Below are 23,327 nucleotides of genomic sequence, written 5' to 3' on the forward strand. Positions count from 1 at the left end.
ATTATGTCCATCACTACTTAAGTTGGCCTCGTGGTTAGCATGTCCACTTCTTGATCAGGAGATTGCAAGCTCTACTCGTGGTCATTATCAAAATGGTACCGACTCCCAACTGATGAGGCACGCTGCAATGCAGATGTGAGTAGGAAGTCAAACTCACACAGTTACCAGGGGACTGGCCCCCCACTGTAACCCTAGCTATGTAATAGGCAAAAGACTGAGGGTTATGGAAATGAAGATTGGCACCACCCAGTGTGCTAAGTGCCTGGTTAGTACTGGGACGGGAGACTGCCTGGGAAGATCAGGTCCTGACATGGGAAGGACTTTGGCTTTTGACTGAAAAGTCTTTTCATTGGAAAGAGAAATCCTTCATTATGACAGCACGTGGATGCTTGACAATTGATCAGCCGGGCTCTCTTCTTGGGTTCTCCGATGTACAACTGATCTTCATGCAGGAGAGACAATAAACAACTCCTGTGCTGTTGCAGGGAGTGAGGATGGAGTGATGAGTGATAGAGAGTGATACTGATTCTTCTTCAATCTTTTCTACAAAGAGTCTGTATGGCTGCAGGGTTTCCAGCCAAGTAGGAGTCACACCTGATTTTGCTTGTTTAATAAATTCATCCATTCATTACCTCCAATCCACAGCCATATTAAGTGTGACTCCTCTTTGGCTGTAATGAAAGCCTGGAGCCTGGAGTTTTGCAGATAAGAGGGAAGAACCCTGCTTTAGAGACCGATTTTAGTGCCTGTTTTAGTAAATTTGCATCTAGAACAGTTACAACAAGTGTTGCCAGGCAAAACAAACCTCGCCTGGCAGCACTTATTTTATGCCTATATGTTGATAATGGTAATATTTCTCAATCATCAGCTGTCAGGTTACAGTCCTATGAAAATCCATGACCTTGAGTTTGACATTTCAAAGTCATTCAGGGTCAAAGGTCATGGTACCAAATGAAAGCCTATATGGTACTTCCTGTAAGTTGATAATGGTAAACATCTGTCTACCATCAACCCAAGTTACCGGTACAGCCCTCTGAAAATCTGTGACCTTGAGTTTGACCTTTCAAGATCACTCAAGGTCAAAGCTCATGGTGCCAAATGAAAGGCCATATGGGAGTTCCTATATGCTCATAATAGTAAATATTTGTCTATCGGCAATCATTTTTGAGTTCTAATAGAAAATATGTTATTTTGACCGAAAGGTTGATCTTTACAGCAGGGGCGATTTCTCAGAGACAACAAGGGAAGCCGAACTTCCCCTAAAATTCTCTCCCTGAACTACGGCGTCTATGACGTTGAATTCTCATTAAAACAATAACTTGCATAACATATGCCCAAGATTGTATTTACGTTCATAACTATCCCTATGTCATCCTGTAACTTATTTGAGTGATGTCTGACGAACTTGCAGTTTGCTACGAGAATCACCTTTGCTGCCAGGCTGTAACCTTTCTTATTTCAATGGGCTCTATGGACTGGCAGCCGGGTATCCATTGCAGTCTACGAGACGGCTCTGAACAGCCAATTTCGGCTAGTTGTTATTGGTTAAAATCGACAAAATCGTCACTTCCAGGGAAGCCGGGTATCTCTGGGGGTAAACGGGACATGGGAGGGCCAAGAAGCCGGGCTGATAAAGGATTATTGGAGGTGGTGTTTGAAAGACATGGGGAGGGCGGTCGCTGTACTTCGGCGAGGAACACGGTAAGAATGATCAGTCAGTCCCTAGCGGATGTCGAGAAAGTGTAGTCGTGTGCCAAAGTGCTGTCCGAATTTATTTTCATATAAACGTTTCTTCTCATTGATGTCTCTGTACATTACTCTGTAAATGAATGTAAATATTACTCGTTGTGCTCCGTTAACTTTCATCCATTCTATCAGTTTGATCATTCGTGAATTCACTCGTTTATTTCATTTGTAGTTCAATCAGCGTGGTTGTAGGCTAGCTTGAGCCTTATTGGGATCTGCAGTGCTAGCTGCTAACAGCTGGTATCTATCTGCTATAATGGCAAACGTCGTGGACATGCTTTTGTCAAAACGTTTTGACACTCTGCCATATGAGGAGAAAGTGAGAATTAAAAAGCAAGGCAGACCAAAGCCCAAGCTTAATCTCATTCAAAAATCAGCAGGTCATAACAGGTCTTTTCAGGGGTCTTGGTATGAAAATGTGAACTGGTTGACTGGGTCTCCTGTGACTAATAAAATGTACTGTTGGCCATGTCTTTTGATGAAGCCCTCTCAGGGAAATTTAGTTTGGTCAAAAGATGGGTTTGGGGACCTGGTGAATTTCAAAAGGGCTTGCAAAAGGCATGAAACGAGCAATGAGCGTGTCACTTCATGTGCAAGACTTAGCTGTCTGGGGAGGGTCAGGGTGGAACATGCCATCGATGAAGGTGCTCGTATAAGCACAACCAGCTGGTATGACAGGGTCACAGAACATTTTCTGGAAAAGGAGTGGAGGGCAGAATTTGTGTATAAATAGTGTGCATCATATAATGTTCATGAATCTGAAGTGTGTATATTGTTCAGTAATGTTAAGAGAATGGTGGGCTCTGTGTTATAGGTTATACCTGGGTATAATATTCAAGGTTCTGTGTGTTGCATAGCCTACCTGGTTATGAATTTCCAGACTGTGTTGCAGAAGATGTTCAAGGATGTGTTGCACAGCTGGGTGTTGTGTTAAAGACTGTGTTGCATATCAGGGTATGATGTTCAAGGCTCTTCATTGAATAGCCAGTGATTTTTGGATGTTTGATATTTTTGATTAAGGATATGAGGCACTAGCCTGGCAAGCCAGACGATAACATGAAATGTACAAGCAAAAATACTTTCTGCCACTAGGTGGGGTTGTCTAGTTCACTATGCTAATGGGGCACACCTTTCTAGGCTTTGATATCCGGCCTACAGGTTTTACGATGAATGCGTAAAATGGGCTTCCCCGTTTTAAAAACCAGCAGCCGCCACTGCTTTACAGTGACCTTGACCTTGACCCGATTACCCCCAAAATTTAATCAGGTAATATACGGACCATTGCTCACCTACCCTGAAAATTTGAAGTCAATTGGTGCAACCGTTGAGACGCTAGATTGTTAACAGACACACAAACAAACAAACAAACAAACAAACAAACAAACAAACAAACAAACAAACAAGGTCAAAGGTCATGGTGCCAAATGAAAGCCCATATATGATTTCCTATATGTTGATAATGATAAACATCTCTCTATCTCTAACTGTTTTCGAGTTAGAATGGAAAATATGCAAATATTAGCAATGGCCTTGACCCCCTCCCCCTCCGACATTTGACCTCCAACTGCTAAGAAACCTATTGCCGCTTTTCCATTACCAATGCGGCTGAGTTGGGCTGAGCCATGCCGTGCTGAGTTGGGCTGAGTTGAGCTGAGCGGGGCTGTTGGAGTTGCATTTCGACTACAACTGCGCTGAACCGTGCTGGCTGGAAGTGGGTGGACACATTGGGTGGAGTTAGCGAAAGTGGGTGGACGTCACGTGATGTTGCTAGGCGGTGCAAACAGTGACATCAGTGACCTTTTAAGCGGTAGTCTCACGACCCGGATAGTAAACAATAAACATGGAGGACATGGAGTCATTAGTGTTGCTGGTCTTGGTGCTGTGGCTTGTTGTCACCGACAACGCCAACAGATACTGGCAAGAGCGTATAGATGAGGCGAGGCGCATAAGGCTTCAGAAATTCTCGTAATTCGTAATTCTTCTTCTTCCGGGTTTACGGTGTTTACAGATCCCAGCGTGCTCGCGGGGCATGTGTGGGCATGTGAGGACACTCCTCCTCACCAATCAGTGCACAGGGGAGTGTCTGCTCACGCCCCTAGCCCCACTCGGCTCGGTTTGGCTCGCTTCAGCCCCACTCCAAAACCGTGCGAGTTTTGGTTGCTAAGCAGGGCTGAAGCGAGCTGAGTCGTGCTGCTCTGAGATAGTCGAAACGCGAGCCGTGTCGGGCTGAAGTGAGCTGAAGCGAGCTGAAGTGAGCTGAAAAAGGGTAGTGGAAAAGGGCCATATGAGAGATACCCCATCATGTAGCATATCACTGGAAACAGAATTGAAAGATGAACATTTCAGAATTGGTTTGAAGTACAGTGGTGCTTGAAAGTTTGTGAACCCTTTAGAATTTTCTACATTTCTGCATAAATATGATCTAAAACATCATCAGATTTTCACACAAGTCCTAAAAGTAGATAAAGAGAACCCAGTTAAACAAATGAAACAAAAATATTAGACTTGGTCATTTATTTATTGAGGAAAATGATCCAATATTACATATCTGTGAGTGGCAAAAGTATGTGAACCTCTAGGATTAGCAGTTAATTTGAAGGTGAAATTAGAGTCAGGTGTTTTCAATCAATGGGATGACAATCAGGTGTGAGTGGGCACCCTGTTTTATTTAAAGAACAGGGATCTATCAAAGTCTGATCTTCACAACACATGTTTGTGGAAGTGTATCATGGCATGAACAAAGGAGATTTCTGAGGACCTCAGAAAAAGCATTGTTGATTCTCATCAGGCTGGAAAAGGTTACAAAACCATCTCTAAAGAGTTTGGACTCCACCAATCCACAGTCAGACAGATTGTGTACAAATGGAGGAAATTCAAGACCATTGTTACCCTCCCCAGGAGTGGTCAACCAACAAAGATCACTCCAAGAGCAAGGTGTGTCGGCGAGGTCACAAAGGACCCCAGGGTAACTTCTAAGCAACTGAAGGCTTCTCTCACATTGGCTAATGTTAATGTTCAAGAGTCCACCAACAGGAGAACACTGAACAACAATGGTGTGCATGGCAGGGTTGCAAGGAGAAAGCCACTGCTCTCCAAAAAGAACATTGCTGCTCATCTGCAGTTTGCTAAAGATCACGTGGACAAGCCAGGCTATTGGAAAAATGTTTTGTGTATGGATGAGACCAAAATAGAACTTTTTGGTTTAAATGAGAAGCGTTATGTTTGGAGAAAGAAAAACACTGCATTCCAGCATAAGAACCTTATCCCATCTGTGAAACATGGTGGTGGTAGTATCATAGTTTGGGCCTGTTTTGCTGCATCTGGGCCAGGAAGGCTTGCCATCATTGATGGAACAATGAATTCTGAATTGTACCAGCGAATTCTAAAGGAAAATGTCAGGACATCTGTCCATGAACTGAATCTCAAGAGAAGGTGGGTCATGCAGCAAGACAACGACCCTCAGCACACAAGTCGTTCTACCAAAGAATGGTTAAAGAAGAATAAAGTTAATGTTTTGGAATGGCCAAGTCAAAGTCCTGACCTTAATCCAATCAAAATGTTGTGGAAGGACCTGAAGCGAGAAGTTCATGTGAAGAAACCCACCAACATCCCAGAGTTGAAGCTGTTCTGTACGGAGGAATGGGCTAAAATTCCTCCAAGCCGGTGTGCAGGACTGATCAACAGTTACCGCAAACGTTTAGTTGCAGTTATTGCTGCACAAGGGGGTCACACCAGATACTGAAAGCAAAGGTTCACATACTTTTGCCACTCACAGATATGTAATATTGGCTCATTTTCCTCAATAAATAAATAAATGACCAAGTATAATATTTTTGTCTCATTTGTTTAACTGGGTTCTCTTTATCTACTTTTAGGATTCGTGTGAAAATCTGATGAAGTTTTAGGCCATATTTTTGCAGAAATATAGAAAATTCTCAAGGGTTCACAAACTTTCAAGCACCACTGTAAATATGATGAATACGAAAAAAACGATTTTGACCTTTTTGGTGACCTTGACCTTGACCGGATGACTATCAAAATGTTAGAGGTTCTATTTGAGACCAATGCCCATCTATCCTGAAAGTTTCATGAAGATTGGTCCTGTCTCTAGCAGATGAGTCGAGGCTCAGGATTAAAAGGATGCAGGCTCAGGACTGTCCTGAATGATATATACATATTTTATCTCATCTCATTATCTCTAACCGCTTTATCCTGTTCTACAGGGTTGCAGGCAAGCTGGAGCCTATCCCAGCTGACTACGGGCGAAAGGCGGGGTACACCCTGGACAAGTCGCCAGGTCATCACAGGGCTGACACATAGACACAGACAACCATTCACACTCATTCACACCTACGGTCAATTTAGAGTCACCAGTTAACCTAACCTGCATGTCTTTGGACTGTGGGGGAAACCGGAGCACCCAGAGGAAACCCATGCGGACACGGGGAGAACATGCAAACTCCACACAGAAAGGCCCTCGCCGGCCACAGGGCTCGAACCCGGACCTTCTTGCTGTGAGACGACAGGGCTAACCACTACACCACCGTGCCGCCCACATATATTTTATATATTTTTTTAATTTATTTGAATAAATTTACTTCTATTAAAAGTTTGATCTATGAAAACGTTACTCTAATTATCCTAACGTTTTTAACCTTTTTAATTTTTGTGACAGTGATTCTGGAACTGAGAGTACAAACACATTCAAATCACTCACAGCATGCAGTGACATCATCAAGCAAATTTGGCAACACTTCTGGCCTAGGACTTTGTGACACAGACATAATTGCAGGAAAAAGGCTACCTGGCAAGTCAACCCAATAAACAGAAGTGAAGGTCCCATCAGAAAGCAAATTAGTCCAGGCGCTCAAAAGAGATTTCACAGTAATTTCCAGATAACCTTGCCACTTTTATAAATGTAGTGACGAATGTTATCCTTGCTTTCACATTCTGAACACTTGCATGACGTCCTTCCATGTATTTTTTGCTCTGTATTTCCGGACAAACCCAGACCATGACCAAGATAAAGCAATTACTGAAGACAAGGGCATTTCCAGATATTGAAAAGACCAAAGGCTAAGTCAAGTTTTCCTGGGGCTTGTATTTTTTAAAGGGAGACAGGTTGACGAGGTTATATCTAGCTTTACAAGAAATATTATTACCCACACATTCAAAGCTTATGACATCTTTATCGTTGATTTCTGCACTGCTCTTTTTAAATTTATGTCCTTCAGTTTCTCTCTCCTTATTATTATCATCATCAACACCCATAATGTCTCAGGAAACTGATGCATGCGTCAACTGAGTATTAAATATCACTGGTAAAATTTATCAAAATATATCATTTCTCACTCACATGTCTCTCCTTTAGGAACACAAAGACAAGCTATGTTATTATATTACAACATTCAAAGTCCCAGATGACATCCCATCTCACAAGACTGACCATATAAATATGTCTTCCAGGCTTCTTTCACACACGCACACACATAAATGCCATTTTCTCCAATGTATCCAGGCTCACTTGACTGCAGCAGCTCATGTGTAGTATCTGGACAACACAAATTTATGTTGACATTAATAGTGCATGGCAAAACAAAATGAAAACTACGTGACGTATCCCTCTACGTGACTAATATGCCAAAGGCTGGCTATGGGATGGTCGGCTGGCTGGTTCTGTGTAGGCTACGTGTAGCATTAAAACATGTGATTCAATTATGTCAGGGCAACTATTGGTGTCGACATGAACACAAATTGTTGTTGACCTGTTAAATGAACTTAGTCGGGGCAAATAGAGCACCACGGTAGATATTCATGAAACCACTTGAACTTTTGAGCTCGCCTGGCGCACTAATCATACAGACCCTACGCTGTAAATTTAACATAACGAGGCGACACGGAGCAGTTTTTTGCACATCAACATAATTAGATGGGTTACACTGTTGTTACATTCTATATATACACCCACGGCCGATGACTTACCGTCTGTTTTCATCTTGAAAAATCCAACAATAGTGGATTTTTTTTTAAGTCGTCTTCCAACCAGTTCCGAATGTTCTTATTCTATTGGCGGTTACCAACATTTTGAATGTGCACTATGCAGTGCTCAATGATGTCCCCCCCTTCCATCTTCGGACGCTGCAAGCCAATTTCCAATCTGTTTCAGTCAGTTGCTTTCTATTAATCAATCTCTTACTTTTTTGAGGGTGAAAATACCCGGGGCTAGGCTCAAAATACCCTGGGTTATAGCCCCAAGTGATAGGGCCTAATGACACCACTGACTGAATGAATTCTCTGGCACAGACAGATTTGATAGTGTACACTTCTTGTTTTTAAGAGCCATGCATGAAGCGAGAAAGTTAGAGTGTGTGGAGGATCAAAGAAAGTAAACCAATCAATATTTCATGCGTCTGAATCACAGCACAGCATGAGACCTCCTCCAGCTGTGTTTAACCATCACATTTTGACCAGCCCATGACCCCAGAAGGACCACCAGCAAAGCCATGACTCCAGCCTTTAATACATACAAAACCACTCCAATAAAAATGTATACAATATTATAGACTTAAAACTAAAACTCTACTGAAATCAACAATGGCCCTGATGCTTAAACTGCAGCTCTTTCTAAGGGTAGTATCTCACTGGGCCGCGACAGCCTGCGACTAGTTGGAGACACAACAATTGCGATAAAATATGCAAATTAGCAACAATTTTCACTGGGAATCACACTGAATTGATATTCGCATATTTTATCACAATTGCTGTGTCTCCAACTAGTCGCAGGCTGTCGTAGCCCAGTGAGATACTGGCTGAAGAACTCGCACTTCCTGTCTCACGGAAACTGACTTGAGAAGGGTTCGCGACGGCTTTGCGACACCAGCGACGCATTTGCGGCTATTTTGAAAGAAATTTTGTCGCACTAATTTTTGAACATGTTCAAAATTTCAGCGGCAAAGGAGCGACACTTTGCGACTCATGCGAGGAAATTGAGAAACCCCGCGAATGTTTCAAGACACTTTTGAAACTCACTCGCGAATGACGTTCGCAATTTGTCGCAAGCTGTCGCAGCCCAGTGTAAGAAGGAATGTGTAGAAAAATTACACAAATTTTTGTGTAACTCTCTAGTTTGCACATTGTGTGTCAATATGTCAGCTGTTTTACACATAGTTATGTGTAGTTAGGCGAGGTGGCCAAGTGGTTAGAGCGCTTGACCACTAAGCGAACAGTCCCCGGTTCGAGCCTCGCCTCGGATGGTGATCTGGGGCTTGCCTCCTGTCCACCCAGCAGTGAATGGGGACCTGGTGGAAACACTGGGGAAGCTAAAAAGGTGGCGAGGAAAGGAACTGGCCACCCTACCTCATCATGCCGACGGCCTAGACAAGTGTGCTCTCTAACAGGCACTCCCCGACATACGTACAAAAAACGTATATGGGACTCTTTGACTTTGACTATGTGTAGTTATAAAATTAACACTATCTGTGTATTTGTTCACAACATTCAATACAATGCGTGTAGATTGATTTGCTTTACACAGCACATAATTACATACTTACACATCTTTGTGTTAACCTTCCTGACACATTCACTGTGTTAAAATCATTAACACATTGAACATGCCAAAATTAAGACAAAACTCATCCACTGATGTGTAAGAGTTGAATACAGTTTGTGTCAGTTTCTAAGAGTTTAATATAAAATTGTAGAAGGGTAATGATAGGGTAATGATTTATATTCTTACCATCCGGTGACACCCAGATGAGGATGGGTTCCCTTTCGAGTCTGGTTCCTCTCAAGGTTCTTCCTCATGCTGTCTCAGGGAGTTTTTCCTGCCACTGTTGCTTCTGGCCTGCTTATTAGGTATAAATCTAAATCTGAATTTTTTTTTAGTACACCAGGGCAGCACAGTGATGGAGCGGTTAGCACTGTCGCCTCACAGCAAGAAGGTTCTGGGTTTGAGCCCAGTGGCTAATAGGGGCCTTTCTGTGTGGAGTTTGCATGTTCTCCCCATGTCTGCTCCGGTTTCCCCCACAGTCCAAAGACATGCAGGTTAGGCTAATTATCTCATCTCATTATCTCTAGCCGCTTTATCCTTCTACAGGGTCGCAGGCAAACTGGAGCTTATCCCAGCTGACTACAGGCGAATGGCGGGGTACACCCTGGACAAGTCGCCAGGTCATCACAGGGCTGACACATAGACACAGACAACCATTCACACATCTTCACATTCACACCTACGGTCAATTTAGAGTCACCAGTTAACCTAACCTGCATGTCTTTGGACTGTGGGGGAAACCGGAGTACCCGGAAGAAACCCACGCGGACACGGGGAGAACATGCAAACTCCACACAGAAAGGCCCTCGCCGGCCATGGGGCTCGAACCCAGAACCTTCTTGCTGTGAGGCGATAGCGCTAACCACTACACCACCGTGCAGGTTAGGCTAATTAGTGGCTCTAAATTGACTGTGAATGGTTGTTTGTCTCTATGTGCCAGCCCTGTTATGATCTGGCGACTTGTCCAGGGTGTACCCCGCCTCTCACCCGTAGTCAGCTGGGATAGGCTCCTGTGACCTTGCACAGGATTAAGTGCTTCTGGATAATGGACGGATGAATTTTTCATCAGTGCACCAGTGAACTGGTTCAAGGAAAACAATGGTACAGAAAAGCGAAACTGGAAACAAATGGTACTTTTATAAAAAGAAATACAACCAAAACCTTTTTATTTATTTATTTATTTATTTATTTTATGTAGCTCACTAGCTCAGAGCTGTCAAATTCAAAGTCCCTGAGCTAAATATTGCCTGCTGCCTCAATTCGTTCACTCTGCCCAAACTTGAAAACAATATTCCAGTCTGGACAATTCCAGTGTGAAATTTTGGGTATTTAACATTGGAATTGTATGTTATATTGTTAGCTGCAGGTCGAAGTCAGGCAGTGGGGGTATGTGGCAGTGAGGGTGTGGTCGAGCATCAGCTGTGAACAGCGAGGAGTCAGGGTGAATCAGCAGGTGGTCAGTAACGAGAGAGAGCTGCGTTCTCCTACGTGTGTGTGTGTGTGTGTTCACTGCAAAGTGAAATGAAAAAATAAAGAGCACCTTGAAATGTCACACCTGTCTCTGAGTTCCTCATTAACCCACCATAAAGACCTATTACAAACACCTTGCACAAGTCTCACAGACCTGTTGTGGACTAAAATGCTGATTAAAATGGATGTGTATGTACTATGTGTGCTGCATTTCTAAAAATCCAATTCAGTACTACAACCCCGATTCCAAAAAAGTTGGGACAAAGTACAAATTGTAAATAAAAACGGAATGCAATAATTTACAAATCTCAAAAGCTGATATTGTATTCACAGTAGAACACAGACAACATATCAAATGTCGAAAGTGAGACATTTTGAAATTTCATGCCAAATATTGGCTCATTTGAAATTTCATGACAGCAACACATCTCAAAAAAGTTGGGACAGGGGAGATAAGAAGCTGGAAAAGTTAAAGGAACAAAAAAGGAACAGCTGGAGGACCAAATTGCAACTCATTAGGTCAATTGGCAATAGATCATTAACATTACTGGGTATAAAAAGAGCATCTTGGAGTGGCAGCAGCTCTCAGAAGTAAAGATGGGAAGAGGATCACCAATCCCCCTAATTCTGCGCCGACAAATAGTGGAGCAATATCAGAAAGGAGTTTGACAGTGTAAAATTGCAAAGAGTTTGAACATATCATCATCTACAGTGCATAATATCAAAAGATTCAGAGAATCTGGAAGAATCTCTGTGCGTAAGGGTCAAGGCCGGAAAACCATACTGGGTGCCCGTGATCTTCGGGCCCTTAGACGGCACTGCATCACATACAGGCATGCTTCTGTATTGGAAATCACAAAATGGGCTCAGGAATATTTCCAGAGAACATTATCTGTGAACACAATTCACCGTGCCATCCGCCGTTGCCAGCTAAAACTCTATAGTTCAAAGAAGAAGCCGTATTTAAACATGATCCAGAGGCGCAGACGTCTTCTCTGGGCCAAGGCTCATTTAAAATGGACTGTGGCAAAGTAGAAAACTGTTCTGTGGTCAGATGAATCAAAATGTGAAGTTCTTTATGGAAATCAGGGACGCCGTGTCATTCAGACTAAAGAGGAGAAGGACGACCCAAGTTGTTATCAGTGCTCAGTTCAGAAGCCTGCATCTCTGATGGTATGGGGCTGCATTAGTGCGTGTGGCATGGGCAGCTTACACATCTGGAAAGACACCATCAATGCGGAAAGGTATATCCAGGTTCTAGAGCAACATATGCTCCCGTCCAGACGACGTCTCTTTCAGGGAAGACCTTGCATTTTCCAACATGACAATGCCAAACCACATACTGCATCAATTACAGCATCATGGCTGCGTAGAAGAAGGGTCCGGGTACTGAACTGGCCAGCCTGCAGTCCAGATCTTTCACCCATAGAAAACATTTGGCGCATCATAAAACGGAAGCTACGACAAAAAAGACCTAAGACAGTTGAGCAACTAGAATCCTACATTAGACAAGAATGGGTTAACATTCCTATCCCTAAACTTGAGCAACTTGTCTCCTCAGTCCCCAGACGTTTACAGACTGTTGTAAAGAGAAAAGGGGATGTCTCACAGTGGTAAACATGGCCTTGTCCCAACTTTTTTGAGATGTGTTGTTGTCATGAAATTTAAAATCACCTAATTTTTCTCTTTAAATGATACATTTTCTCAGTTTAAACATTTGATATGTCATCTATGTTCTATTCTGAATAAAATATGGAATTTTGAAACTTCCACATCATTGCATTTCGTTTTTATTTACAATTTGTACTTTGTCCCAACTTTTTTGGAATCGGGGTTGTACTTATATATGTCTATTTATTTATACATATTCATATATGTGTGTCCTTTTTTCAGACTGATTTATAATAACCAGGGGCGTCACTAGGAATTAAGCTTTACTGGGGCACTGCCCCCCCCCGACACACACACACAAAATGCCCCCCACCCCCGCACAATGCACCTTAACGTTCCTGTCCCCAGCCTATGCAAAGTGGATAATTCTCATGCTCTCGTGGATGAAGTTATGCGAGGAATAGGTCAACGAGATGGAAAACACATCCCAGTCCCCAAAAAATTTATTGTTGGCATTTGGGCTTTTAATGCATGCTGATGCTAAACGTGTCACCTCAACTCTCACGATTCACGAACTTAGCTGGTTAGTTATGACTGACTAGCACATAGCCTACAACCTTAATCTTACCTCTCTCACCCTCCTCCTCATCTGTCTCTGTTTCCCTGCCCCTGTCTCTGCTTCGTGAGAAGAATTGTCTGATATCCATCTGGAAAAGTCATTTAATATCGTTTAATTCGATGTAGTTTAATGGGTTTGTTAGAATATGGTTTGCTTAGTTTTGTTGCAAAAACTTTGCACTACCTTAATTCATCCAGAGCCCGTTCTCTGACTCATCCAAAGAGTAGACTCATCTCTCCAGTAGGCTAAATGGACTCATGGCACGCCGCACGCACGCTATGCTTACAGTGAGAATCTCCCAGACCAATCAGAAAATTAGTTAGAAAGAAGAGGCGATAGAAGTTTGAAACACACTCTGTCCTACAACTTACAGTAGATAAATGATCTGCCAAAGAAACTAGTTTGTTATGAAAATCTTTCAACATTTTCTTACTGGGGCATAGCTGATTTTTACTGGGGCACGTGCCCCAGTAAAAAAGGCCTAGTGACGCCCCTGATAATAACAACTTACACTACTGTTCAAAAGTTTGGGGTCACTTTGAAATGTCCTTATTTTTGAAAGAAAAGCACTGTTCTTTTCAATGAAGATCACTTTAAACTAATCAGAAATCCACTCTATACATTGCTAATGTGGTAAATGACTATTCTAGCTGCAAATGTCTGTTTTTTGGTGCAATATCTCCATAGGTGTATAGAGGCCCATTTCCAGCAACTCTCACTCCAGTGTTCTAATGGTACAATGTGTTTGCTCATTGCCTCAGAAGGCTAATGGATGATTAGAAAACCCTTGTACAATCATGTTAGCACAGCTGAAAACAGTTGAGCTCTTTAGAGAAGCTATAAAACTGACCTTCCTTTGAGCAGATTGACTTTCTGGAGCATCACATTTGTGGGGTCGATTAAATGCTCAAAATGGCCAGAAAAATGTCTTGACTATATTTTCTATTCATTTTACAACTTATGGTGGTAAATAAAAGTGTGACTTTTCATGGAAAACACAAAATTGTCTGGGTGACCCCAAACTTTTGAACGGTAGTGTATAATCAATAAGAAATTATTTATAATCAATTATAATGGAGGGCGGCACGGTGGTGTAGTGGTTAGCGCTGTCACCTCACAGCAAGAAGGTCCTGGGTTCGAACCCCGGGTCCGGCGAGGGCCTTTCTGTGTGGAGTTTGCATGTTCTCCCCGTGTCCGCGTGGGTTTCCTCCGGGTGCTCCGGTTTCCCCCACAGTCCAAAGACATGCAGGTTAGGTTAACTGGTGACTCTAAATTGACCGTAGGTGTGAATGTGAGTGTGAATGGTTGTCTGTGTCTATGTGTCAGCCCTGTGATGACCTGGCGACTTGTCCAGGGTGTACCCCGCCTTTCGCCCGTAGTCAGCTGGGATAGGCTCCAGCTTGCCTGCGACCCTGTAGAAGGATAAAGCGGCTAGAGATAATGAGATGAGATGAGAATTATAATGGATAATAATCAATGTATAAGTATTGCCTCAGTTCATTTTAATCATTGGCTTTTATATTGATATATTGCCCCAAAGTGGCTCTGTAGTGTGATGGATAGTGCATTGGACTTCTAAGTAATACTTGGTGGAGTGATTCAAAGGTTCTGGGTTTGAGTCCCACCAGAGTTGCCTGGGTTTGAGCCCAGTGGCTGATGGGGGCCTTTCTGTGTGGATTTTTGCATGTTCTCCCTGTGGGGGTGCTCTGGTTTCCCCTGCAATTCATGTTAGGTTAACATGAAGTGCCCTTGAGCAAGGTACCTAACCCCTGGGTGCTGTAATATGGTGTGTTAAATGCGGAGGATGACTTTCACTGTGCTTGAGTGACAAATAAATTCTGCTTAAATTGTTGATGTGTTACACCCTGATGTGACGTGTGTGATTATAGATCATTTTGCTTTAGTCCCTTAATAGCATGTCTATCTCAGATGAAGAGTCCATTCGTTCATACATATTCAGTAACCACTTTTTCTGAGTCAGGGAGGCAGTGAAGCCGGAGCTTATCCTGTAATGAAGTTCAGGTTTATAATCCTGAACATGTTATCAAAAATTGAAAAACAAACAAACAGAACCTAGAGAAACGGTAAGGTAAGATAGATACAGCATCCCTGTTCAGGGGCGTAGCTAGGATTTTTCAAAAGGGGGGGGGGGGGGGGGTCACACACTGACTGGCAGCCTGAGTACATTATGTAACAAAAAATAATTACCGGGCGGCACGGTGGTGTAGTGGTTAGCGCTGTCGCCTCACAGCAAGAAGGTCCTGGGTTCGAGCCCTGGGGCCGGCGAGGGCCTTTCTGTGTGGAGTTTGCATGTTCTCCCCGTGTCCGCGTGGGTTTCCTCCAAGTGCTCCGGTTTCCCCCACAGTCCAAAGACATGCAGGTTAGGTTAACTGGTGACTCTAAATTGACCGTAGGTGTGAATGTGAGTGTGAATGGTTGTCTGTGTCTATGTGTCAGCCCTGTGATGACCTGGCGACTTGTCCAGGGTGTACCCCACCTTTCGCCCGTAGTCAGCTGGGATAGGCTCCAGCTTGCCTGCGACCCTGTAGAAGGATAAAGCGGCTAGAGATAATGAGATGGGAATGAGAAAATAATTACCATTGCTAGTTTTAGGTAGCATAAACCCGGCTCTTCCATTATTGCTGTTTCTTCCATGTTTTCTTGATGTTGTGTTCTAGAAACAGCACACCAAAACTTAGCTTCGAAGCCACAAAATGCAACTTTGATGGAAAAAAAATATATAATGAATTAACCTTCAAGGTGACCAGGCTCCCAGGGCAAAGATGATAGCCATGAACTCACCTTCCATTTTACAGCATGCAGCCGACTGGGAGTTGCAGGTGGACTTGAGAAGGAAACTTATCTTTTCACAAGCGGTAGCAGTGACCTCACTCCGTCCTGACATGGTACTGATATCCAGGAGCACCAAGACCACCATCATACGGTACTAGCTGAACTTACCGTACCTTGGGAAGACAGACTAGCTATCTCACACCAACAGAAAAAAGCAAAATACCAGGATTTGATTGACGAGGCTGTTATCAAAGGATGGCATGCAAACACTTTTCCCATCGAAGTAGGCTGTCGAGGTTTCTCAGCAACATCGGTGCGCTACTTCTTGCAAAGGCTCGGCCTGGAGCCGAGGCACTTGAAGAAAGCCATCAGGGAAATAGGCCTGGCAGCTGAGACCAGTTCAAGATGGCTATGGTTAAAGAGAGCCCACAGTTGGAACCCTTCTGCAGGTGAAGGCTAACCACCCTTTGCTGCCCCACGCAGGCGAAGCGTACAGGTTAAGGGGCGAAACGCTAGTGAACCTGAGACACTTGCTGATGATGCAGAAGGGTTCTCAACATTGTGGGAGCACAGACCATCCTCTTACTTAGAAGTACCAACGTAGGGAGTTTCCTGTTATTCTCCAGCACCATCATCCTAGTAGCTTCAGGCTTGTAGCAAAGCATCTTTGATGTTTATCTCACCTAGCTTACCTCTCTTCATGTCAAAAGAAAGAGGAAAGTTTCGCTTGTTTTGACATGGCGAATTATTAACACAAGAGGAAATACTCGTAATTCGCAACTAAAAAGACTGCAGCTACACTGGCAACTTGACCATGCTTTCTAGTGCGATCGTATTGCGCTTGCGCAGAACTGTATCAGTCCTGCGCGCCTTGGCTAGTGCACCTGAAGGCGCACCTCGGGCTGGACGTGCGCCTAACAAGCTCCGGCAAACGTGCCGTTAACAAAGAACACCTGTCTTTAATCAATGAACTATGTTTGGGCTATTTAAGGACTGCGCCCATGCAAGGATGATGCGAAGTATTACGCCGCGTCTAGTGTGCCTGACTGAGCCTTGTTTCCTGTCCCTGTTCTTGTTGACCTCCTGGTTTTTCGACTCCTGTTTCTCGTTCCTTGATCTTGTATAGTTTTGCCTCTGATATTCTGTCCGCGCCTCGATTGACCTCCTGCCTGTTTCCTCGATTACAACTTTGCCTGCTGTTTCAGACTGTTTGCCTGTTGTGTGTTTTTCACACACTTTATGCTCATATCGCACTGTGTTATTTAACATATCTGCACTTACATCCGCCTCTCCCGCACACACTCTGACAAACTGGGTTTTCACGCCCAAACCACAGGAAGTCCATACAAGGTTATAAAAACCCTAATGAGGCTGAGGTGACAATCTAGTTTAAAAAAAAAAAGTTAGAAAAATTACAGTGGGCGCTTTTCTAATATTCTTATGCGGCTATGGAAAAATTTATAATAATAGTGACTTTATTCAAATTGCAATTAAAATTGAAAAACTTGAATTTACAATATTCAATACTCAGCAAAAATAAAAACTTGACACTCATTATTTTTCAAATAGTGTTTAGAAACTTTTCTTGAAAGAGTTCTTGTTGTGATTATGGTTAAATGCATTGTCAAGGGCATTACGTCACACATTCATTCTACTGGTCGGGCCTACGTAGCACGTGCGAGAGCACTGCACGCTAAAATCACGTTTCCACGTGACACAAGTGACGTGACCTATTGATACACGTGCAATTGATCTCACGGTAGCAGAGTAGAGTGTCATCTCAGAAAAACAAGGTTTTATGGTTAATTATTTGTTAATTTGCAATGCCATGACTGTCAAACATTCAGCGTGAACGTGCCATTGGCATGCTGAATACGGGAACATCCATCACTGACGTTGCGAGGGTTATGGGATGCAGTCGACAGACCATCCATAATCTCCAGACACGTCTCCATCAAACTGGCACCACAGGAACCACTGGAACCCTCCACAGAACTTGCAGGAGCTTGGTGCCATGTTGGTACAAATATGGCGGCGCATTCCCCAAGCTGTGTTCAGACGCATCATCCAATCCATGAGGAGACGTTGTATCGCAGTTGTGAACGCCCATGGAAGACACACCCGATATTGACATGATTTCATTAAGTTGTGACTCACAGTTTTTGATCATGGACATTGTCATCGCATTTCCGGTGGAACCGATTCCATGACAAACATGATCTGTATGCTATAGCATCTTTAATGACAAGATAATTGAATACAATCGTTATTTCAAACCTATTTTCCAAAATGTTCAAATTATTGACTTTGAAACGAGTGTAAAGTTTTTATTTTTGTTGAGTTTAGATAAAAATATATATAATACAATTAAAACTGTGACAATTCATTAGAAGACGGCATCCCATTTGCTCAATTGATTAGGAAAAAAGCTTGTCATGAATCTTTTCGTCTTGCAATTATACAGGTCGAAAGTTCTCGTTACGTAATGAGTATTTACGTGCATTTTTATTAGGTAGAGTCTTCCTATATTTTTACCAGTGTTCAATATTGATTTAAAAAAATTCATCGAGAAGGATTCGCATCTGTCATTCAACTTGGGTAGATTTAATTTATCTAATCGTTCGTTGTAGTTTAGTCCAGGCAAAATTATTTTGGTGGCTCTTCGTTGGACTTGTTCTATACGATCTTGCAGATAAGATGGCAGTGACGAGTGCCATACTGGACAAGCATATTCAACGATGGGGTGAACAAAACTGCAATACACACGACGGAGATCATCCAAGCAAACACCACTACGTTTTAGTGTTCTTAAGGCGTAGAGACGCTTGCTTGCTTTCTTGCATGTAAATTCAATGTGAGTGTTCCATTTGAGGTCTGATGACAGCCACACGCCTAAGAGCTTTGTTTCATTCACAGTTTCAAGGTTGTTACCATCTAGTTGAAGGGGTTGAAAATGAGGTGTCGACTTAGAAAAGGAAACAGTCAATTCTTTAGTTTTCTTGAAATTAATGCGCATTCCATTATCGATGGACCATTGTTGAATGCTATCTAGTTCCTCTTGAAGTGTGGATGTTCCTGATGGCGAGATAATTTCGAAGACGGTACAATCATCAATATATTTATATATAGGGACTCTGCAGGACATGTATGGTCCGACAAAGGGGGGGGTCACAGGCACCCCAGGACCCCCCCCCCCCCCCCCCCCCCCCGCTACGCCCCTGCCTGTTGTCTTTTCACAAAATTAATCCATGTAGAGCCTTTAAGTGTAACTACAAGGTACAATATTTTAACCACTGCATCATTTTAATGCTACAGTGCTCAGCGTAAATGAGTACACCCCCTTTGAAAAGTAACATTTTAAACAATATCTCAATGAACACAAACAATTTCCAAAATGTTGACAAGACAAAGTTTAATATAACATCTGTTTAACTTATAATGGGAAAGTAAGGTTAATAATATAACTTAGATTACACATTTTTCAGTTTTACTCAAATTAGGGTGGTGCAAAAATGAGTACACCCCACAACAAAAACTACTACATCTAGTACTTTGTATGGCCTCCATGATTTTTAATGACAGCACCAAGTCTTCTAGGCATGGAATGAACAAGTTGGCGACATTTTGCAACATCAATCTTTTTCCATTCTTCAACAATGACCTCTTTTAGTGACTGGATGCTGGATGGAGAGTGATGCTCAACTTGTCTCTTCAGAATTCCCCAAATAATTTCTTTACACCACAAAGGTGAAGGCTCCAAGATCAGCAAAGCTTTACTTATCAATCAGAATACTGTAGCAAAAGTGATACAAAAATTTAAGAAAGATGAAACTGCAACCATCTCGCAGAGACATCCAGGTCATCCACGGAAGTTAACACCTCGACAGGAGCATCTTCTGATGAGAAGGGTTGAAGAAAATCGGCATGCAAGTTCACTGCAGTTATCTAAAGAAGTAGAAAGCCAAACTGGGGTGACTATTTCCCGTGACACAATACGGCGTACGCTGCAGAGGAATGGCATGCGTGGATGCCGTCCACGAAAGAAGCCTCTCCTAAAGCCCAGGCACAAAAAAGCCCGCCTAGAGTTTGCCAGGGCCCATGCTGACAAAGATGAAGACTACTGGGACTCTATAATCTGGAGTGATGAGACCAAGATAAATGTTTTTGGAACTGACGGCTTCAAAACTGTATGGCGTCGCAAAGGTGAGGAATACAAAGAAAAACGCATGGTGCCTACAGTGAAACATGGTGGTGGCAGTGTCCTTATGTGGGGCTGCATGAGTGCTGCTGGTGTCGGGGAGCTGCGTTTCATTGATGGCATCATGAATTCAGACGTATTGCTCTATACTGAAAGAGAAGATGCTACCATCACTCCATGGCCTTGGTCATCGTTCACTTTTCCAACATGACTAAACACACATCTAAGGCCACTGTTGGATTTCTGAAGAAGAACAGGGTGAAAGTGATTCAGTGGCCAAGTATGTCTCCTGATCTGAACCCAATCGAACACCTATGGGGAATTCTGAAGAGACGAGTTGAGCATCACTCTCCATCCAGCATCCAGTCACTAAAAGAGGTCATTGTTGAAGAATAGAAAAAGATTGATGTTGCAAAATGTCGCCAACTTGTTCATTCCATGCCTAGAAGACTTGGTGCGGTCATTAAAAATCATGGAGGCCATACAAAGTACTAGATGTAGTAGTTTTTGTTGTGGGGTGTACTCATTTTTGCACGACCCTAATTTGAGTAAAACTGAAAAATGTGTAATCTAAGTTATATTATTAACCTTACTTTCACGTTATAAGTTAAACAGATGTTATATTAAACTTTGTCTTGTCAACATTTTGGAAATTGTTTGTGTTCATTGAGATATTGTTTAAAATGTTACTTTTCAAAGGGGGTGTACTTATTTACGCTGAGCACTGTAACTGCATGCAGCTGGAGATAATTAGCACATTAGAGAGAAACAACACCTTCCTGGAACACTTTGCCTTAAAAATGTAGAAATTGGCAACAAAATGCTTGACTCGTGCCATTTTCAAATCAATCACTGTGCTACTTTCTATCTGTGTGTTTATGAGCCAAAAAAATCACAAATTGTTTATTCCTAACATTGTAGATTTCCTCCAATGAGTACAAACTCAGAATTTTTTCTCTCCAGAATTGTTATTAATAAAGTATAAATATATTTTCAAATATATCAGAAATTAAAAGGCAACAGTTAAAACATTACCAACCACCACTACTCATTTCCTTGTTTGTCAGTAGTGAAGAGGGAAAAACTAAATGGGGTAATTAAAACACAACAGAACATCTTGTTATAGGAAATTGATCAAGAACAGGGTGCTCTGATGCCCTGACAGTCAGCCCAAAGTGGATTATTGTCCAATAACAGCATATTTTTCCATTTTCTAATACCAAATAATATTTTCATTAAAGCTCAACGTGTACAGTGAATCTGCTTATAGCTTAATGGTTAACTCTGCTAAACTACAACCCCGATTCCAAAAAAGTTGGGACAAAGTACAAATTGTAAATAAAAACGGAATGCAATAATGTGGAAGTTTCAAAATTCCATATTTTATTCAGAATAGAACACAGTTGACATAGCAAAAGTTTAAACTGAGAAAATGTATCATTTAAAGAGAAAAATGAGGTGATTTTAAATTTCATGACAACAACACATCTCAAAAAAGTTGGGACAAGGCCATGTTTACCACTGTGAGACATCCACTTTTCTCTTTACAACAGTCTGTAAACGTCTGGGGACTGAGGAGACAAGTTGCTCAAGTTTAGGGATAGGAATGTTAACCCATTCTTGTCTAATGTAGGATTCTAGTTGCTCAACTGTCTTGGGTCTTTTTTGTCGTATCTTCCGTTTTATGACGCGCCAAATGTTTTCTATGGGTGAAAGATCTGGACTGCAGGCTGGCCAGTTCAGTACCCGGACCCTTCTTCTATGCAGCCATGATGCTGTAATTGATGCAGTATGTGGTTTGGCATTGTCATGTTGGAAAATGCAAGGTCTTCCCTGAAAGAGACGTCGTCTGGATGGGAGCATATGTTGCTCTAGAACCTGGATATACCTTTCAGCATTGATGGTGTCTTTCCAGATGTGTAAGCTGCCCATGCCACATGCACTAATGCAACCCCATACCATCAGAGATGCAGGCTTCTGAACTGAGCGCTGATAACAACTTGGGTCGTCCTTCTCCTCTTTAGTCTGAATGACATGGCGTCCCTGATTTCCATAAAGAACTTCAAATTTTGATTCATCTGACCACAGAACAGTTTTCCACTTTGCCACAGTACATTTTAAATGAGCCTTGGCCCAGAGAAGACGTCTGCGCTTCTGGATCATCTTTAGATACGGTTTCTTCTTTGAACTATAGAGTTTTAGCTGGCAACGGCGGATGGCACGGTGAATTGTGTTCACAGATAATGTTCTCTGGAAATATTCCTGAGCCCATTTTGTGATTCCCAATACAGAAGCATGCCTGTATGTGATGCAGTGCCGTCTAAGGGCCCGAAGATCACGGGCACCCAGTATGGTTTTCCGGCCTTGACCCTTGTGCACAGAGATTCTTCCAGATTCTCTGAATCTTTTGATGATATTATGCACTGTAGATGATGATATGTTCAAACTCTTTGCAATTTTACACTGTCGAACTCCTTTCTGATATTGCTCCACTATTTGTCGGCACAGAATTAGAGGGATTGGTGATCCTCTTCCCATCTTTACTTCTGAGAGCCGCTGCTACTCCAAAATGCTCTTTATATACCCAATCATGTTAATGACCTATTGCTAATTGACCTAATGAGTTGCAATTTGGTCCTCCAGCTGTTCCTTTTTTGTACCTTTAACTTTTCCAGCCTCTTATTGCCCCTGTCCCAACTTTTTTGAGATGTGTTGCTGTCATGAAATTTCAAATGAGCCAATATTTGGCATGAAATTTCAAAATGTCTCACTTTCAACATTTGATATGTTGTCTATGTTCTATTGTGAATACAATATCAGTTTTTGAGATTTGTAAATTATTGCATTCCATTTTTATTTACAATTTGTACTTTGTCCCAACTTTTTTGGAATCGGGGTTGTAGTTCATGACTTTTTTTTTAACAATCTTTATTAATAACATGGAGTATACACACAAATGAGTACAGTAAGTACATAGTATAAGTGTATACAACATTAATACAGAAACATACATTCATCATAAACATAAACATGCCAGGGGTCACAGCAAAACAGAAAGGAAAAAAAGAAAAAACTTATTCAATGAATATTTTGTAAAGCTTACCACGATCGTATGTTTTAACAGCTTTTTTTATTTTCACAATCAGATATTGAGGAGACATATTGTTTCACTATATGCAGACAGTTCCAGAAAATTTGGCTTCTTGCCTGAGAATTTAGATTTGTGTATGTAAAACTTAGACAAAATAATAAGCAAATTAATCTGATAACACTGTGAATTTAATTTCTTATCAAATTCAGTGTAGCCAAACAAGACATTTTTCCAGCATAAATTAAAC

The sequence above is a fragment of the Neoarius graeffei genome, chromosome 20, assembly GCF_027579695.1.
Source record: "Neoarius graeffei isolate fNeoGra1 chromosome 20, fNeoGra1.pri, whole genome shotgun sequence".
NCBI classification, from domain to species: domain Eukaryota; kingdom Metazoa; phylum Chordata; class Actinopteri; order Siluriformes; family Ariidae; genus Neoarius; species Neoarius graeffei.